Source organism: Sebastes fasciatus, chromosome 18 (genome assembly GCF_043250625.1).
Source record: "Sebastes fasciatus isolate fSebFas1 chromosome 18, fSebFas1.pri, whole genome shotgun sequence".
Classification (NCBI taxonomy): Eukaryota; Metazoa; Chordata; class Actinopteri; order Perciformes; family Sebastidae; genus Sebastes; species Sebastes fasciatus.
The window spans coordinates 29,473,521-29,493,816 of record NC_133812.1 but is presented as its reverse complement, the minus strand read 5'-3'; the positions used below and the strand labels follow the sequence as shown (position 1 = coordinate 29,493,816).

At 43.2% G+C, this 20,296-nt stretch overlaps 1 protein-coding gene across 7 annotated transcripts in view; it reads left to right on the top strand.

Moving 5' to 3' along the window:
- Nucleotides 1–1,954: 1,954 nt before the first annotated feature.
- hivep2a (HIVEP zinc finger 2a) overlaps nucleotides 1,955–20,296 on the top strand; it is a 116,035-nt gene continuing 97,693 nt past the window's right edge. For 3 of the 7 annotated variants that reach the window (XM_074616661.1, XM_074616667.1, XM_074616669.1), the window contains exons 1-2: nucleotides 1,955–2,421; nucleotides 15,736–15,794. The gene's annotated coding sequence lies outside the window, so the exon portion shown is untranslated. Of the gene's footprint in view, nucleotides 2,422–9,890; nucleotides 10,083–15,735; nucleotides 15,795–20,296 lie in introns of all 7 variants that reach the window. The other 4 variants (XM_074616665.1, XM_074616666.1, XM_074616664.1 and 1 more) reach the window with 4 other exon arrangements.

Here is a 20,296-nt window from a genome sequence, read left to right as displayed (position 1 = left end):
GACGGGTGATGGACGGGTGATGGACGGATGGTGTGAAACTAAAAGTAACGTTGACTTATTTTCGTCCCGTCAGTCTTTAGTCAGGTGACTCGTCGGTATCGTCAACCCCGTGAGTTGTTAACGTTATAACCAGGACCGTTTCCTAACCCTACCTACATGGTTGTATTGACTAAACCTAACTCCCTGTGAAAACAGAAGTTTATTTTGAAAGGACACGATGCATGTAACGAGCGTATATTGACACGCCGTCCCCGGTCCGTCCAACAGGAACGCTAGAGGGGAACCCGGTGCGTCGGTCTCCGATGCCGAGAGGCGCTGACCAAGCGGCGGTATTTGACGAGTTGAGCGAAACACTGTATTCAGTCGGCCACATACCCCGGAAGTAAACCCCGAAGCTGGTAAACATTTTGGCGCCAGGCGGGCAATTCTCATTGGACTGAATAGGCGCCATCCATACTTCCCAACACTGATTATGTAAGGGCGTTATTTATTTACACTAGTTACGTAATGTTGTTGCGTTATTTTAACACAAACTATGATCTTTTTTATAACCTTAACCAATCGTTACACAGCGTTAACCACATGGCGTTGTTGGTCTCTGAAGGCGTGATACGAGGCTCACAGGGAACGTGTTTTTGGTTTAAAAACATTCAGCGTATCTCGTAAGATGCAGAAACGTACAAACACTTTTTCTGGCGACTGGGTTCATTATCTTGTTTGATTAATCAAAATTAATCTCAAATCAATTCTCATATTCTTAAATGAAATGAAATGAGGGACCAACAGCTGTTGTTGTTTTGCAGCAGGTTTCTCTGCTCATGTTCTTTATCATGTTCTTCGTCTCCAAAGCGTCAAACTGTGTCATAAATCCTCGATAACTTTAAGACCAAACTATTTAATTATAATAATTATTATGACCATAAATCGTTGAGCAGGTGTTAAAAGATGAATCATCATTTTGTAAATTAATTACATTTATACACAACAATAACGATAATTATGGCAGTGATGATGACGAGGAAGACTATTATGAATAATAGTTCTAAAACTAGAAATTGTATTTGTATTAGTTTAGTTTATTTATTTACACAAATATATATATATATATTTATAATTATATATATACTTATTATAACTACAAGTATAGTATAATATTGATATGATCATTTGGTTAGCCTATAGATAAATGTTCAGTCAGACAGGCAGACAGACAGACAGACAGACAGACAGACAGACAGACAGACACACAGACAGACAGACAGACAGACAGACAGACAGACAGACAGACAGACAGACAGACAGACACACAGTCAGTCAGACAGACAGACAGACAGACAGACAGACAGACAGACAGACAGACATACAGACAGACAGACAGACAGACAGACAGACAGACAGTCAGTCAGACAGACAGACAGACAGACAGACAGACAGACAGACAGACAGACAGTCAGACAGACAGACAGACAGACAGACAGTCAGGCAGACAGTCAGACAGACACACAGTCAGTCAGACAGACAGACAGACAGACAGACAGACAGACAGTCACTGTCAGACAGACAGACACACAGACAGACAGACAGACAGACAGACAGTCAGTCAGACAGACAGTCAGACACACAGTCAGACAGACAGACAGACAGACAGACAGACAGTCAGACAGACAGACAGACAGACAGACAGTCAGGCAGACAGTCAGACAGACAGACAGACAGTCAGACAGACAGACAGACAGTCAGACAGTCAGACAGACAGTCAGACAGACAGGTCGCTCCAGAGGTGACCGGGGATTCCTGCTCTCTCTCTCTCCGGCAGACAGAGCCTCCTCTCCGGCCACTGCTCCTCCTCCTCCTCCCTCTGCCCTGGCTGCGCGCTGGGGGATCCGACGACGTCACACTCTCACACACACACACACACACACACACACACACACACACACGCCCTCTCTCTCTCTCTCTCTCTGCTGCTATTCTGGGAAGTGCTGTTTGGAATAACCCCCTATGAGTGTGTGTGTGCGTGTGTCTCCTGATTTCACCCTCACAACACACGCACACATACACACTCACAGCCCAGTCGGACGCGCACAGTGCACAGTGAGTGTGTGTGAGTGTGTGTGTGACTGCAGCAGCAGCAGTGTAGAGGAGCGACAGATCAGATCCGGTCGGAGAGGATTCCTCCTTCAACATTTTTACGCGCAACTTTCTCCTCCGACGCGTCTCTCTCCTTCACCTCCACCCGGATCCAGCGCTCCTCCTCTCAGCTCCTCTCAGCTCCCTGGATCTCTAACGAACCGTCTGCTGGCTGGGTTTCTGTTCTGGAGCGGAGGATCTCCTGTCACCGGAGGTTGCTTGTTGTCATTACCGGAGACAGACGGACGGAGACGGAGACGCGCAGCCGGAGGAGCGCAACACGGACGGAAGGTAAGAAACGAAACCTTCTTCTCTCTCCAACACATTACGCAGAGTGGCAGCGGTGCCTTTCTGCGCCATGACGGACATTATGGGATGTTTTTCATTTCGCACTTGATGTCGTTTTGTTTAGCTTATAAGGGCACGGCTCTGCAGGCAGGGGGAATACCCCGGCCGGGCACGCAGAGCAGCGTGCACGCACATTACCCGGGTTGCGTAATATCCTCAGGAATCTGCAGCAGCCTGCACGACCACCAGGCTGCTGCTGCAAGGCCAGGGGGGGGGGGGACATGGAGAGACATAGAGAGGACCAGAGGACCAGAGGACTGTTAGTGCATGTGGAGCTGTGGAAGTGTCAGCTCGTTGAGGTGTCATGCACTGTAAACAACTGCAGGATTTCACCAGTATTAACCTGTTATTGCTAAAAACAGTGCTTTAAACCTGTTAAATGACGCTCATAGGCTGTTTTTGCAGTCTTAATAAACATCCCTTTCCTGCTGATCAGCTGTCTAAAGTGTCATCAGTAACAGCTTCATGCAGTATGTGTTGAGTTCTGGGACCTGGTCTGCTCATGTGAGGCTTGTTCATTGAACATGATTGTAAAATCAGTGAATTATCTTTATTGTTCTTCATCACATGTTGTTCTGGTTTCATTCTGTGCTTGTAGCAGCTAGAGACACACAACAAGTCTATCATAGCACTTTGTATTTAGTGTGACTATTCCTATGTCTGTAACCTGCTAAGTGTATTCATCTAGGCACAAAATAATGTTGTAAAAAATACAACCTAAATAGTGCATTAAAACCAATCAGTAATATAATGTAAAAGAAAGATGAAAAACAGCTTTATAATGTATCTTTAAACAGTAAATTAACTGTAAAATACTGTGAAATTAATAAAGTTCAAACTGTATTTTTCATTAACAGTACAAAGCTATAAATGTCAGCGACAGTATAATAATGTTAATTTTACAGTAACGTAAAGGAAACCCTGCTGCCAGCTCTTTACTGTTATTTAACTGGGACATTCTTCACAGTGTGAGGATTTCTGTGTCTGGAAGGTCCATTTGTTGTTTAGTTGTGTTTGTGCTCTGAGCAGCAGTTAACCAGCTCTCTGCGTGCAGCTGGCGGCTCTGGCTCACTTGTTAACCCGGTTTAATGTGACTCTACTCCTCGACTGTAGGGAGCTGTTGAACAGTGAGTTGTGACCTCTGGTATTTCCTGGTTGCAGCCTCAGTGTGAGCAGAGAGACATGCCTGAGATTGTTAACTGGAGGCTGGTTGCTGCTGTGTGTGAGTGTTGCTGGAGAACATGTGCAACAATGTGTCCAGTATATGAAAACTGATGTTTTTCAGCAGAGTGACTTCCAGTTTGCTTCCTCTGTTTGTGTGTCTGTGTGAGAGAGAGGGAGAGAGAGAGAGGGAGAGAGAGAGAGAGATGGTGGGTGGTGCTCTGGCTGGTTCCGGGAATGTTCCATGACGTGTAGCCGTCTGGAGAGGGGCCCCGGCCGGGGGGACTCCGACGCACGGCTCGGCCCTGCTCGCTGCTCGCTGCTGTCTGTTAACCAGCTTTCTGAGTGTTTCTCTCCAGAGAGATTTACAGCCTCTTCATACGAGCACGCACGTCGTCATAATCCTGTGATCCCCGTCCTCATTCCTGCAGGGAAGCTCTCCCTTTTTTTTTTGTTTGTTTTTGTTTTTCCACAGTGAGGTCAGAGGTCAGAGGTCAAAGGTCAGGGTCAAAACACTAGTCATGTATACTTAAGGACACTATGCATGGTGGTGCTGAGTGGTGATATGAGGGCTGAACAGCTGAAGGACACCGAGCTGCCCGGCTGCTGACAGCACCACTGTTTGCTTCTTTAATGTTTAATATGTCACAGGAAATATACAATAAAGGACTTATTAACAAGAAGGACCAATAAGAAGGCATGCAGTTAATAAATAAATACATAAATACATAAATAAATAAATAAATTTTATTATAAAATATAATAAAGACAAATAACTATAACATAAAATGTTAAAAAATTACAAAAAAACATAAGTAAAATAATATTAATAATAACTGGAATTCTTCCTCAAACAATTGGTCTTATTTTGTAAAGTGTATTGTCACATCTGTGTGTGTTTATTGTCTGTGTTGGCAGGGAAAGCAGCTAATTTTAAACTAAGATTGACACAGTAAAGGAGGTATTTTTAGAAGCAATGAAACGCTGTAAAACAGTTCAATAGAATGAGATGGAGGCTGAGTTAAAGAGAGAAGGAGCTCTGATGGACGCTCCGCTGCTGCTTAACAGGAGAACTATACAGAAACGAGTCCTGAACGTGTTGGTGGGGTTGCTGCTGTCAGGCTGTGCACGTTCAAATGTGTGTGTGTGTGTGTGTGTGTGTGAGAGCGTGCGCGGGGAAAGACCGACCTACGTCCCATCTGTCCCACTGCCACATCAGATGGCCATCGGGGTGCGCTGCGTAGGAGCGAGCGTGCACACACACACACACACACACACACACTGTGACCAGAGAGGCGTACGGAGAACATGCGTGAGGTGTGAGTCGATTTGCACTAAACATTCAATTAATGTATTACTTCTAGGCCTTGTGGGAACTCTATATATGTGTGTGTGTGTGAGAGGCACATATAATATAATATATAACATACTAACAGCAGACAGGACAGACTGGTTTCATCAGGGACAGTAATCACTGTTGCACCAGGGCAACTCGTGGGAGATGAAATGGTTGAAAGTGGCGTGTTTAGTCTGACGCTGAGGGGTCCGACGAAGCGTCAGTATGTGACGAGCTGGGATGAGAACGTGTTGGCAGATAAACAAGTATAAACTGTATGTTTCATGTGAGCGTTGAAGTTTACTTTGAAAAGACGCCGTATGCAGTTAACTGGCTGAAACTGGACACGCCGTCCCCGACACGCTGTAGAGGGGCGTCACAGTTTGAAGCGTAAAGGGCCACTGATGAAGCGTCGGTATTTGACGAGTCATGAGTGAGAACGTGTTGGTTTAATGTGACTTTATATTGGCTGGACAAAACAAAAAATCGTGACTCAAGGACCTCCTATTAGCTTTCATGTGGTTTTCAACCGCATCTCATGGTCTTCCTCAGAGGATGGAGCTGCTCAGTGGTCAGGTGATAACAGGTGGTACGGCTGTGACCTCTGGCTCTGGTTAAAGGTGATGATGTATCTTGATTCATTACATCCTTTAGGCCGACACGTTCTCGTCCCAACTCGTCACATACCGCCGCTTTGTCACGCCCCTCGGCGTCACATTACTTTCGGCATCAAAACCACTATAGTTAGGTTTAGGAAAGAACTACATGGTTGAGCTTAAAACTAGGAATGCTAATTTTGAAAAATGTCCAGTTCACCGTCAGGGAGCGTTAACTTAGCAGCTACGATGCTGCGTTCACTGTCTCCAGTTCACCGTCCGTTATATTGTAGTTAATGGAACGCCCGGTGTGTTTCATATACCGGCACCTTGTGCAGCGGTATGGAACGCCGATGGCTGTGACAAAGCGTCGGTATTTGACGCCCTGGGATCAGGCTTGTTATGTCAGAAGAGACCTACAGTAAATATGATGCAGTGATTTAAGACGCACAGTGTCTGTTTTAGTTTAAAATCATTATCTGAGGTTTGTAAAAAGAGCAGCATCACCTTTGTTAGAATGAATTATCTGTGTGTCTGATTTTAAATCTGTTGGACTATCTGTGCGTCTCGCTTCCTGACTGTCTCCGTGTGCGTCTCCTCCTGTCCATCTCGCCGCTGGCTGTGTATCAGCTGCTTCTCTGCAGATGTGAAATGCGTTTGCATTTGCTGTCAATTAACACTTCGCAGACATCATAGCTGGAGAATTTGAAATGACTGCAGATGTATGGCATGCTGTGATGAAGTAACACACACACTGATTAACACCATCAGCTCTCAGGATTCTGCTGCAGTGGAACAGAGGAACACTCAATAGTTACGTCTGGCATAGAAAGTACAACATTTACCTCTAAAATGTCGTGGAATAGAAGTATAAAGTAGCAGAAAATGTAAATACTCAAGCAAATTACAAATACCTGAAATTGTACAGCACTTGAGTAAATGTACTTAGTTACTTTCCACCACCGCAGCCTCTCAAACATATGCTTGCATTCTCCATATTATTTTAAATAGAATACTTTAGGATAGTAAGTAACATAAAGACACAGTTCTGCTCTAATAGCTCGACATATTTGATGTTTTATAGATTAAAACAACAACAACAGAATGACATAAATGAAGTACAATAGGTGTATGTTTGACCTAAGGAGTGTATATAGTGTGTATCTTTACCCTCTAAACTACTGATGTGATGATGTTAATAACAGAGAATACTCTGTATTGTGTGTTTTTCTGCCTCATCCGGTCTCTTATTGTAACGTCTCCGACTCCTCAGAGCGGATTACTACCAACAAATAACATAAAGCAGCTGCAACACGCAGCTCACTGACGCTCCGCTGTAGGAAGTCAATGGGCAACAAACACTCAGCATTAGAGGAGGATTTAAAGCTTCACACCGAACTGATCCACAGTTTATCTCACCTGTGTGTGTGTGTGTGTGTGTGCGTGTGCGTGTGTGTGTGTGTGTGTGTGTTCGATCACCCGAGAGCTGTAGAGGAACCTGAGAGCGCTCCGGTGACCGAGGTCCTGACAGCGACGGCTAAATTATTAAGACTCACACACACAAAGCTGAAGCTTCTCCTGATGAATAGATCCTCTGTGGTTTGGTTAGATATACAGTATATACACACCTGGTTAGATATACAGCATATACACCTGGTTTGGTTTATACACACCTGGAGGAGAGGAGGGGAGGAGGTGAAGAAGAGCGAAGTGAGAGTAAAATACAATAGAAGAAGAAGGGAGGAAGATGAGACGAGGGATGAGGGAATGAGATGAGTTGAGAAAGGAGGAAGGAAGAAAAGAAAAGGGAGGAGACGAGTGGAAGAGGAGACAGGAGATATATGGAAGAAGAAGGGAAGTGATAGGAGAGAAGGAGGAGAGATAAAGAAGAAGGAAAGATGATGATAAGCTGAGAGAGGAGAGGAGGCAAGAGAAGAAGCGAGGAAGTAAAAGGAAAGGAGACAAGAGGAAGGGAAAGGAGAAGAGAGGAGAGGAAAGGAAACAAGATGTGAGGAGAAGAGAGAAAATGAAAGGAACCGAGAGCAGGGAAGAGGAAACAGGTGGAGAGGAGAAAAGAGGAGAGGATAGGAAACATGTGGAGAGGAGAGAAAAGGAAAGGAAACGAGAGGACCGAGGAAGAAACAAGCAGGAAGGAGAAAAAGGAGAGAAGAAGAAACAAAGGGAGAGAACAGAAGAGGTGAGGAGAAGAGAGAAAATGAAAGGAGACAAAAGAGGAAACAAGTGTAAAAGGGAGGAGGTGAGAGGAAACAAGATGAGAGGAGAAGATAGGATGATGAAGGAGGAGAAAGAGGAGTAAAAGAACAGGAGGAGGAGATGGAGGAGAGGTTTCCATCTGTACCAACAGAGTGTCTGTTCTGTCAGCTGCTGACACACTTTTATTTTGAAGGACTTTGCCCAGTAGGGTGTGTGTGTGTGTGTGTGTGTGTGTGAGTGTGTGTGTGTGTGTGTGTGTGTGTCCTCAGCCGTGCAGAAGGGAACTCCCTCTCTTCGTCTTCTACAACCTCTAAGATGAGGACATGTTTTTTTATTCCTCAGCCAATCAGGGATCACCTTGCTGCTGACCGTTCAGCCAATCATATCGCAGCTCTTTGACGGGAGACGACATCATTTTCCTCACATCTGTCCAGCGCTGTCAGGAGGGAGAGAGAGAGAGAGAGAGAGAGAGAGAGAGAGAGAGAGAGAGAGAGAGAGAGAGAGAGAGACCTTTACCCAAACTGGCCTACTTCCTCAACAGCTTGTAATTAGTCTCACTTCATGTATTTCTGCGTCAGACAGCGGAGGAGCTAAATCACTGTTTTGTAATCAGAAAATCCCGAATGACACAACCGACATTCAGTTTCCCCTTTACTGCACGTCGCCTGAGAACGGGCTGTTCACTAACAAAGACCATCATAATAATAATGATAATAAAGATAATAAGGATAATAAGGGTTTAGAACAGTTTATTCCAGATGATGATGAGGAGGGATGGGTTAGGGATGAAGGGATGAGGAGAGGAATCAGGGACGTGGAAGGATGGATGTGGGAGAGCCGTCTCTTCGCTGTAGCTCTGGTTTTTACAGCCCTCAGTGGTTCCTGTATTCAAAGGAGAGAGAAGGAAGAGAGAGAAAAGAAAAAGAGGTTTGGAAGGAGAGTGATGTGAAAGCTGAGTCAGTTGCAGTGCAACACATGCAACAGGAGAACTACTACATGTAGCGCTCTACGGGCGGGGATGCTTTTATACCTTTTGAATAACACATAGAAGGTGTTGAAGGTGTACTTCTTCTGCTATTCCTCCCTGCAATAAGTAAAAACACTAAACACAAAGAGTTTAGAAGCAAAGAGGTGAAACTCTGGTGCTGTTTTGACTAGACCAGAGGTCAGGGGTCAGGGGTCAGGGGTCAGCAACCGTTACTATCAAAAGAGAGATTTTATGCAAAGAAAATAAAAAAAAAAATCTGTCTGGAGCCGCAAAACATGTGATCACTGTGATGAAGGTAACTCAGTTTATAGTCTGAGTATATAGTATATCAGTCTAATGCAGTGAGGGCCAAAGAGACAATGCACTACAGAGTATTAGGGCCACATTGAGGGAAAACACATCTGAGACTTACACAATGAAGTCAGAATATTATGAGAAAAAAGTCGTAATATTACGAAAATAAAGTCATAACTTTACGAGAAAAAAAGAAAATAACACGTAAAATGAATACTTGTTATAATTATACTAAGGACTACTTTATAATATTCTGACTTTATTCTCTAAATCTCATATTTATTTTTTCCCTCAATGTGGCCCTAATACGCCGTCGTACCATAGACCTACAACAATGATAAATAAAAATGAAAATGTAAACAAAAAGCAGTTATGAGGCTGCGGTATAGCGCTGCCGCCATTTTGGACTGAAAACACCGATGAGTCCGTGTCCCATGGATGTATAAATCCGATAAATCAGAAGATTTACAGAAACAATATACGACTAAAATTACAATATATTAACTTATTATGCACCGAAATAATGAACCTCCACGACCTCCGACATTTCTGACAACGTCAACAAACACGTCACAACTCAGGAACTCAGAAACTTTCCACCTACGAGGTCGTGAATACGACAAGAGAGGGAGGGGGGAGGGGGGGGGGGGGGGGGCTGGCGTTCATATGGACTCTTCTGGTGAACGCGGTAAATACGACCACATCTGAAGGCACCACATGTTTACTTCCTGTCAGCTGATGTCATTCACACACAGCAATCAGGAACTCAACTGGGACATGGTCTCTAGTCAGTAGGCTATCTCTAACAGATCTTCTCCTCCAGCCTCCAGCCTCCAGCCTCCAGCCTCCAGCCTCCAGCCTCCAGCCTCCAGCCTCCAGCTAACCCTCCTAGAGGTTCAGACAGCAGTAGATTAACAGAGAGAACAGGCTACCAGTGGAGACCTGCTGATCCAGGCTGGTTCCTGGCTCTGTTTCAGACCTGGGTCCTGGGCTACCTGATGAAAAGCTCTTTCAGGTAAATACTCTGAGACTTCGTCACAGCTGGTTGCTGTCCGGCCAGATTGAGATGAGCAGACTGATGCTTTTTATGCATTTAGTGATCCACAACCTGTGAGCTCAGCGTGTAGCCAGGTGTTTCCTGTTAGCCAGCAGCTAGTCACAACTCACCTGTTAGCCAGCAGCTAGTCACCACTCACCTGTTAGCCAGCAGCTAGCCACCACTCACCTGTTAGCCAGCAGCTAGTCACAACTCACCTGTTAGCCAGCAGCTAGTCACAACTCACCTGTTAGCCAGCAGCTAGTCACAACTCACCTGTTAGCCAGCAGCTAGCCACCACTCACCTGTTAGCCAGCAGCTAGTCACCACTCACCTGGTTCAGTCAGATCAGCTTCATGATGGGAGGAGAGAGCTGCTAGCTAATCCCAGTGTGTTTGTTGTCTGTGTGTGTGAGTGTTAAATACAGAGATAGAGATATGAGGTGTAAATATGACTTTATGATAGAGCCTTTACACACAAACAGTTTGACTGGTCACACACGGAAAAACAGGTGAAGCTAATTTAGTTAACGATCCCAGTAAGACAGGACAGTGAGCCAGCAGGCCCAGTACCAACAGAGGTCATCAGTTAACCTGTTAGAGGTCAGCAGTTAACCTGCTAGAGGTCAGCAGTTAACCTGCTAGAGGTCATCAGTTAACCTGTTAGAGGTCATCAGTTAACCTGCTAGAGGTTATCAGTTAACCTGCTAGAGGTTATCAGTTAACCTGCTAGAGGTTATCAGTTAACCTGCTAGAGGTCAGCAGTTAACCTGCTAGAGGTCAGCAGTTAACCTGTTAGAGGTCATCAGTTAACCTGCTAGAGGTCATCAGTTAACCTGCTAGAGGTTATCAGTTAACCTGCTAGAGGTTATCAGTTAACCTGCTAGAGGTCAGCAGTTAACCTGTTAGAGGTCAGCAGTTAACCTGCTAGAGGTCATCAGTTAACCTGTTAGAGGTCATCAGTTAACCTGTTAGAGGTCAGCAGTTAACCTGCTAGAGGTTATCAGTTAACCTGTTAGAGGTTATCAGTTAACCTGTTAGAGGTCAGCAGTTAACCTGCTAGAGGTTATCAGTTAACCTGTTAGAGGTTATCAGTTAACCTGTTAGAGGTCAGCAGTTAACCTGCTAGAGGTTATCAGTTAACCTGTTAGAGGTCATCAGTTAACCTGTTAGAGGTCATCAGTTAACCTGTTAGAGGTCATCAGTTAACCTGTTAGAGGTTATCAGTTAACCTGTTAGAGGTCAGCAGTTAACCTGCTAGAGGTTATCAGTTAACCTGCTAGAGGTCATCAGTTAACCTGCTAGAGGTCAGCAGTTAACCTGCTAGAGGTTATCAGTTAACCTGCTAGAGGTCATCAGTTAACCTGCTAGAGGTCATCAGTTAACCTGTTAGAGGTCAGCAGTTAACCTGTTAGAGGTCATCAGTTAACCTGTTAGAGGTTATCAGTTAACCTGTTAGAGGTCAGCAGTTAACCTGCTAGAGGTTATCAGTTAACCTGTTAGAGGTCATCAGTTAACCTGTTAGAGGTCAGCAGTTAACCTGCTAGAGGTTATCAGTTAACCTGCTAGAGGTTATCAGTTAACCTGCTAGAGGTCATCAGTTAACCTGCTAGAGGTCATCAGTTAACCTGCTAGAGGTCAGCAGTTAACCTGCTAGAGGTCAGTAGTTAACCTGTTAGAGGTCAGTAGTTAACCTGTTAGAGGTCAGTAGTTAACCTGTTAGAGGTCAGCAGTTAACCTGTTAGAGGTCAGCAGTTAACCTGCTAGAGGTTATCAGTTAACCTGTTAGAGGTCATCAGTTAACCTGTTAGAGGTCAGCAGTTAACCTGCTAGAGGTTATCAGTTAACCTGCTAGAGGTCATCAGTTAACCTGTTAGAGGTCAGCAGTTAACCTGCTAGAGGTTATCAGTTAACCTGTTAGAGGTCATCAGTTAACCTGTTAGAGGTCATCAGTTAACCTGTTAGAGGTCATCAGTTAACCTGTTAGAGGTCATCAGTTAACCTGTTAGAGGTCAGCAGTTAACCTGCTAGAGGTCATCAGTTAACCTGCTAGAGGTCATCAGTTAACCTGCTAGAGGTCATCAGTTAACCTGTTAGAGGTTATCAGTTAACCTGTTAGAGGTCAGCAGTTAACCTGTTAGAGGTCATCAGTTAACCTGCTAGAGGTCATCAGTTAACCTATTAGAGGTTATCAGTTAACCTGTTAGAGGTCAGCAGTTAACCTGCTAGAGGTCATCAGTTAACCTGTTAGAGGTCAGCAGTTAACCTGCTAGAGGTTATCAGTTAACCTGTTAGAGGTCATCAGTTAACCTGTTAGAGGTCAGCAGTTAACCTGCTAGAGGTTATCAGTTAACCTGCTAGAGGTCAGCAGTTAACCTGTTAGAGGTCATCAGTTAACCTGCTAGAGGTCAGCAGTTAACCTGCTAGAGGTCAGTAGTTAACCTGTTAGAGGTCAGTAGTTAACCTGTTAGAGGTCAGCAGTTAACCTGTTAGAGGTCAGTAGTTAACCTGTTAGAGGTCAGCAGTTAACCTGTTAGAGGTCAGTAGTTAACCTGTTAGAGGTCAGCAGTTAACCTGCTAGAGGTTATCAGTTAACCTGCTAGAGGTCATCAGTTAACCTGCTAGAGGTCAGCAGTTAACCTGCTAGAGGTCAGCAGTTAACCTGCTAGAGGTCAGTAGTTAACCTGTTAGAGGTCAGTAGTTAACCTGTTAGAGGTCAGTAGTTAACCTGTTAGAGGTCAGCAGTTAACCTGTTAGAGGTCAGCAGTTAACCTGTTAGAGGTCAGCAGTTAACCTGCTAGAGGTCATCAGTTAACCTGTTAGAGGTTATCAGTTAACCTGCTAGAGGTCAGTAGTTAGAGGTCATCAGTTAGAGGTCATCAGTTAGAGGTTAAAGTTTAAGTTAAAGTTAAAGTGTATGTCTTTATGCTAAGAGGCTACAAACATCTCAACAAAGTATATTGTTCTTAGTTTGGTTTCCTTGTTTTTCTCGTTAATAGCTGGAGAACTGCTCATGTAGATGACATCACATTCCCATCATCTCCGCTGTAGTACGATTAAAAGAAACATCAGAAAGCTTTTAATGTCAGTCACTCTCAATCTACTGCCGCTGTTTTGCATCGACGGTCACACGGGGAGAAATAAAGGCTCATTCCACCCACAGAAACGAAACCAGAACTGAAATACGTTTCAACGACGGTAAAGTGTGAAAGTCTCACTTTCTCTCAGTGGGAAACTCTCACTTTCATACCTGCAGTAACTCACGGCATCTACGTACATGTAAAACCAGCTGAATACACGGAGCTCAGGCGCTTTCTATAGGGGGATGTCCAGTGGCATTCTGGGAAATGTAGGACATCTAACTGACGCACATGAGGCAGCTTTAGGGGAAAGTAGGTGAAGCATAAATCGGCAAATTAAATCAAGCTGTCCGTCGCAGACTGATGATAGTGTAAGTGTATTGGAGGGTTTGTTTTTCTCTAATTATTAGTTTTTTTTATATTAATTATTATTTATTATTTTAATCAAATAAATGTGTAAATATTTATTTTGAATCTTTTTTTAAAAAAGTCTGAAAAAATCTGATGAAAAAATTGATTATAAAAATACCATTTGACCTTCAAGCACTCTGTAATTTAGCCTTTTTTTAGTTTTTTTTTTACTATTTTTAATTATTTGAAAGGACAGCAACTTTTGCCATTTTCTCTCTATTTTCTGATCTGTAGACGACATAAGTTACTGTCTGCTTGAACTGATCTGTTTTAAAAAGGTGTATTTTCATTAGAAATCAATAAAACATGGTGATTAATCTTGAATAAGTTGAACCATCTGACTGTTGGTGGTGTGCCGTTCCCAGGCTCCGCTGCCCGGTCTGATATTATCTGAAGTTACTTCGCGGTAACACGATTAAAACACAGAGACAGTCGCTGCTGTAGGTTTAGGTTGAGTTATTTGCATATCCATATAAAAGATAAGAACACTTCAAAAACTATCAGCGGATGAAAAGAGATCTAATCTCAGCGGGTGAGACGGAACAGAAACCCCAACGGGCTTAAAAAAACAAAACAAAGAAAGAAGTGACAAAAGAAAAGTGAAAATCAAGATGACAAACTGATGACACGAGTGATCTGAAACTCTAGAAGACAGAGTGTCATCTGTTTCTATTTGTTTATTGTTGGATTCATCGAAGGGTTTGAGATGTCAGCGTCAGACACTCAGAAAACAACACAGACTTTTTTAGAAATTTCAGATCACAAACCTCAGGATCAGCGTGTCACTCCTGTTGGCGCGGGATTTTTTTTACAAAAACAACACTGCTGGTTTTCATTTTCCTGATTTAAATACTACATTGATATTTATATACTGAAAGACTCTCGTGACCTTTTGACCTTTCAAACTATTAAGAATATGTTCGCAATTGATGCTTTTCTTTTTTTTTCAAAAGTATGTGGACACCTGAACACTACAGCGATGAGCTTCAATATTTTCATCCTGAACAGGTTAATAACAAACATGATATTAAAATGTACTGGTGGTGTGTTGCATTCTGGGAAATGCCAGGTCAATGAGGCAGCTATGTTGTAACACGTGTTCATTTCCGCTCGTTGCATGAATACCGTCTTTTCTTGGAAAAGATGGCGGTTTGTGTTAAAATGACACCGGACGAGGCGTAACTTAAGTACGGAAGTTATGTGACAATAAATCCATGTTGACTTCACTGCCTCCTGGTGAAAGTTCGGTATTTTTAGACCCACCCATCCACCTCGATTTCGTGGGATATAAACGAGTTACAGTGCATCACTTTTCGTATAGGTCAAGAGGTCAGCAGCCTGCGTCTCCAGAGCCACATGCGTCTCTTTAGCTCCTCTCCAGCGGATCTCTGTGGATTTATAAACATGGAAATGAATAACTGTTTTTTTGTTACATTTTCATTTTTATTGATATTTGTTGTAGGTCTATGGTACGACGGTACGACGGAGTATTAGGGCCACATTGAGGAAAAAAATAAACCAGAGATTTCGAGAATAAAGTCACAATATTATAAAGTAGTAATTTTACGTGTTATTTTCTTTTTTCTTGTAAAGTTATGACTTTATTCTCGTAATATTACGACTTTTTATTCTGTAAATCTCCGATTTTTTTCCCTCAATGTGGCCCTAATACTCCGTCTGCATTTTTTTTTCACTTTGGTTTAGTACAGATTAAAAACAACACAATATAACGTGTTAATTAGTGAGATTTAGAAGTGCGGACAGAGCCAAGCTAGCTGTTTCCCTCCGTTTCAAGTCTTTGTGCTAAGCTAAGCTAAACTAACGAGCTGCTGGCTGCAGCCTTTCTGTATATTCAAAGTATATATAAACCTGTTGCTATAAGGTTTCTCTTAACTGGATCTAAGGGAAAACAAACATAAAGTACATGAATGCATTGGGACAGATATACTTTTGGACATATAGTGCAGCTTTAGGTCCAACCGGGTCACGTCTTCTCATGGTTCTTAGAATATCAGTGCTTTGTTTTAACGTTGCATTTTGTGATATGCATTCTGTATGCACGTGATCTCAGCGTGTTTAAAGCAGGTGGATTTATATAAATATGTGTCTTTATCATCCTTTCTCTCTGTCTTTCTCCACCAGGAGCTGTGACCAGTTTGTGGACTTGCTAAACTGGACCAGAGGACAAACAGCTACACCAGGTAGGATCCACTGAACTGATAACTGTGTGTGTGCGTGTGCGTGTGTTTGTGTGTGGTTATATCTCACCGTCATACACAACAAGCGATCTTAATAGCAGTCGATGTGAAACGGGGTCACGAGGTGTTTACAGTAAGTAAGAATGTGTTGGGATGAAGTGCAGCACAAGTTGTTATTGTGAGGTCGGATATAGTAGTTAGTCCAGGTGACATTTGAGTGAGCTGTTTAAAAGGTTACGTAACATAAATGAAATTTCAGGTGCAAATAAAAGTCAACAAATTGAAATGATTGACTGACAAAATGTTTTAGAAGTAGTAAAAGTGAAATAACATCAAGTAGATCTTTTAATATGAAGTCTTCATTTTGTTTTTATGACATTATATGAAAGTAGATAAAGATACGTGATGATGAGCGGCGTGCAGAGAGCGGAGAAGACGGAGATAAACGGGTCCGTCTTTATAATAATAACCATCCTAATGATATAAAATGGCCGATCCTTTTGTCACGAGCGAGGGAGAGGCTCCCGCGGAGAAACAGACGGAAAGACGAGGAGAGAGAGTTGAGCTGTATTCATTTAGCCAGAATTACTCTCGCTGTTTTTCTCCCGCCTGGTTGCCGGGGCAACCGGCCCAGCTTCGTTACCAGAGGTGTGACCTCGGCTGGGAGCGTAAATGAGAAATAGATCACGTCAGCCGTCCTGCTGACTGCCGTCATGTAAAGTTCCTGTACTCCCGTCTGCTTTCATCTCTCTGTGCTCACCAGAGGAGTCGGTCGGTAGCTGGATGTTTAGACGCTGTTTAGAGTTCAGCTGGTTAAAGACAGTCTGGAATTAGTTTCACAGTTTAATGCTGAAGACAATGTGTGTGTGTGTGTGTGTCTGTGTGTGTGTGTGTGTGTGTGTGTGTGTGTGTGTGTGTGTGTGTGTATGTGTGTTGTGATGCCAGCTGTAGTAAAACAGAGACGTAATCCAAGAATAAAGAGAGGGTGGGATGCATTTAACTGTTGCTATGACAAAATGTGTCGATACACAGTTCTGCCAGCTGCTTTAACAACGACAGGAGACAACGTGACGAAAACATCTTTAACAGTTAGCTATGCAGGGTCCTTAAAACGTCTTAAAAGGTTTTCAATTCATTAATCTAAAATATTTGGAGTTAAAATGTCTTAAATAAATAAACGCTTCAAAAGTCTTAAAAATGCTAAAATATGGGAAATAGGAATTTTTTTTCTGATGTTGTATTGTAAAATCTCAAAATAATTGATAACATCTATTTAAAAAAAAATATTTTACTGAATGCCTCTCGTATATGGAGGACGAAACCTGCCAAAATCAATAATAAATCAATGAAAAAATAAATTACTCGATAAAAAAATAAATGTGTGATTAAATGTAGCAGAAATAACATAAAAAATAAATGTAGCCATCAATTAAAAATTAATTATAAAAAATAAATTAATACAAAAGAAATGCAAAAAGAAATGACTCGATAAATAAATAAAAAATGTCATTAAATGTAGCAAGAATATCATTAAAAATAAATGTAGGTATCAATTACAAATGACTGAAAAATAAAAATGAAATAAATAAAAAATAAATGAATAAATAAATTTAAAAATTAATAAAAATAAATACATAAATAGATAAAAGGTCAAATTACACAGAAGAGTAAATAAATAAGGGAATTAATAAAAAATAAATAAATAAAGAAGCAAATTAAAACAGAAATATCAAATTATGTCACATTTTATTAATTAATTGCTACATGTATTTTTTATTAATATTATAAGCTAGCTAGCTGTCACTGAACACTGTGCTTTTCAAACTCGGCACGATTGGAATCAATGCAGAGGAATCCCTCATTTAGAGAAACACAAAATCGCCAAGAATATTTCCCAGTTCTGTTCTGCCCTCATCTCCGCCCCGAGACTAGAAAGTCATGTTTTATGTTACAATAAACATTTGGGCAAAATTGTCCCTAACCCTAAGTAATCGCTATCGCTTCATGTTTTTCTTTATTTCCTAGATTTGGGTTATAGTACAATTGGTTTTAAATTTCATTCCGAGTGGCATTAAAAATGTGTAAGTCTAACTTGCTTTAAGCTGTAGGAGTGGAAGTCCAGGTTGAAAATGAGCTTTCTAAAGTTCATGGAGACTCAACAGTGAGGTCAACAATAGAATAAGCTTCATTTTCTGTGCACATGGGGAGGTCAAAGGGCAGAGAGCCCTCAGCATCTTGGAAACAGGCGTATGAAAGCAGTACCATCCCCCCCACAGTGAAGCATCATGTAGGTGAGGAAGGACACATTTAGCATTTTGAATCACAAGACAAGAGGATAGAAGAGAAGTGGTGAGTGGAGCGCTGCTGCAGGATGGATTCAGAGAAGTGGATTAAACATGAAGAAGGACTTGTGTAATGGCTGCGGTGGCTAAAAACAGAAGGATGGAGATGGATGATGGAGGAGTGATGTGGTGGAGTCGGTGTGTAGGAGGCTGGATAGTAGAAGAAACAGAGCATTGTGTGTGTGAGCGGTGTCACTTCCTCTTCCTGTGTAACAGGCGGCTTCGTATCAAGGACGAGATAAACTATGTCATCCAAACACCCTCTGTCTTTCTGTCTCGCTCTCACATCATCCAGTGTGTGTGTGTGTGTGTGTGTGTGTGTGTGTGTGCGCACAGAAATAGATCATGTAAAGCAGAGATTACTATCTGCACCTCAAAGCTCAAACGTGTGGGCTTTTAAACTTCATACAGTGTCATCGCTGTAAAACACACACAACAGAAAACACGCACAGGATGTGCGTCAGTGCTTGGAGACTGTGCACATGCTGTAAAATGCATAGACTGTCTGTGTGTGTGTGTGTGTTAGGTGGGTTATGAGGACATAGAAGGTGACAATAGTCAACGGCTGCTCCAAACTGAGGCAAGCTGCTCAGACAGACAGAAAGCCCGTCTCCATGCCAACATACGAGGCTGATATGAAACGCATTTTTGGTTCAGAAAAGTCGCCATTCAACGTATCCGTGATTTGCAGAAATGTCCAATGCCGACATTACTTCTGGTGACTGGGTTGTTGTTTGTCCGTGGAGGCGTAGAGGTGTGCAGCAGGACGAGGTCATCTCTCAGTTGTGGTTTCCAAAACTGTCACAAGTCACAGCTGAACAATAAATCTGTTTTATGATGTGACAACAAAAACCACTTGGTTAGGTTTAGGGAAAGATCATGGTTTCGGTTTGTTCAGGTGAGGGGACCTTCGTCACCATGGTTACAGTAATAAACAAGTGGTTAGCGTCAGAGAACGATAGCGATCGTGCTGGGAGCCACGTGGACTCTGTCGCTCTATAATAACATCACCTTACTTCCTCCTTTGCTCCCGTCATATCACTGTGGCTGCTAGAGGCTGCCGTCACAAGAACCTTTCAACTAGAGAGACGCTTTAATTGTAAATGTTTAACACAGTCAAGACAATGTTTACACTGGACTAGGGATGCTCATTTTGAAAAATGCTGCGTTCACTGTCTCCAGTTCACCGTCCGGGAGCGTTAACTTAGCAGCTACGATGCTGCGTTCACTGTCTCCAGTTCACCGTCCGGGAGCGTTAACTTAGCAGCTACGATGCTGCGTTCACTGTCTCCAGTTCACCGTCCGGGAGCGTTAACTTAGCAGCTACGATGCTGCGTTCACTGTCTCCAGTTCACCGTCCGGGAGCGTTAACTTAGCAGCTACAATGCTGCGTTCACTGTCTCCAGTTCACCGTCCGGGAGCGTTAACTTAGCAGCTACGATGCTGCGTTCACTGTCTCCAGTTCACCGTCCGGGAGCGTTAACTTAGCAGCTACGATGCTGCGTTCACTGTCTCCAGTTCACCGTCCGGGAGCGTTAACTTAGCAGCTACGATGCTGCGTTCACTGTCTCCAGTTCACCGTCCGGGAGCGTTAACTTAGCAGCTACAATGCTGCGTTCACTGTCTCCAGTTCACCGTCCGGGAGCGTTAACTTAGCAGCTACGATGCTGCGTGTAGTGTCTCCAGTTCACCGCCCGGGAGCGTTAACTTAGCAGCTACGATGCTGCGTTCACTGTCTCCAGTTCACCGCCCGGGAGCGTTAACTTAGCAGCTACGATGCTGCGTTCACTGTCTCCAGTTCACCGTCCGGGAGCGTTAACTTAACAGCTACGATGCTGCGTTCACTGTCTCCAGTTCACCGTCCGGGAGCGTTAACTTAGCAGCTACGATGCTGCGTTCACTGTCTCCAGTTCACCGCCCGGGAGCGTTAACTTAGCAGCTACGATGCTGCGTTCACTGTCTCCAGTTCACCGCCCGGGAGCGTTAACTTAGCAGCTACGATGCTGCGTTCACTGTCTCCAGTTCACCGTCCGGGAGCGTTAACTTAGCAGCTACGATGCTGCGTTCACTGTCTCCAGTTCAGCGTCCGGGAGCGTTAACTTAGCAGCTACGATGCTGCGTGTAGTGTCGCGGACATGCAGCCACTTTCCCAGTAAAAGTCTC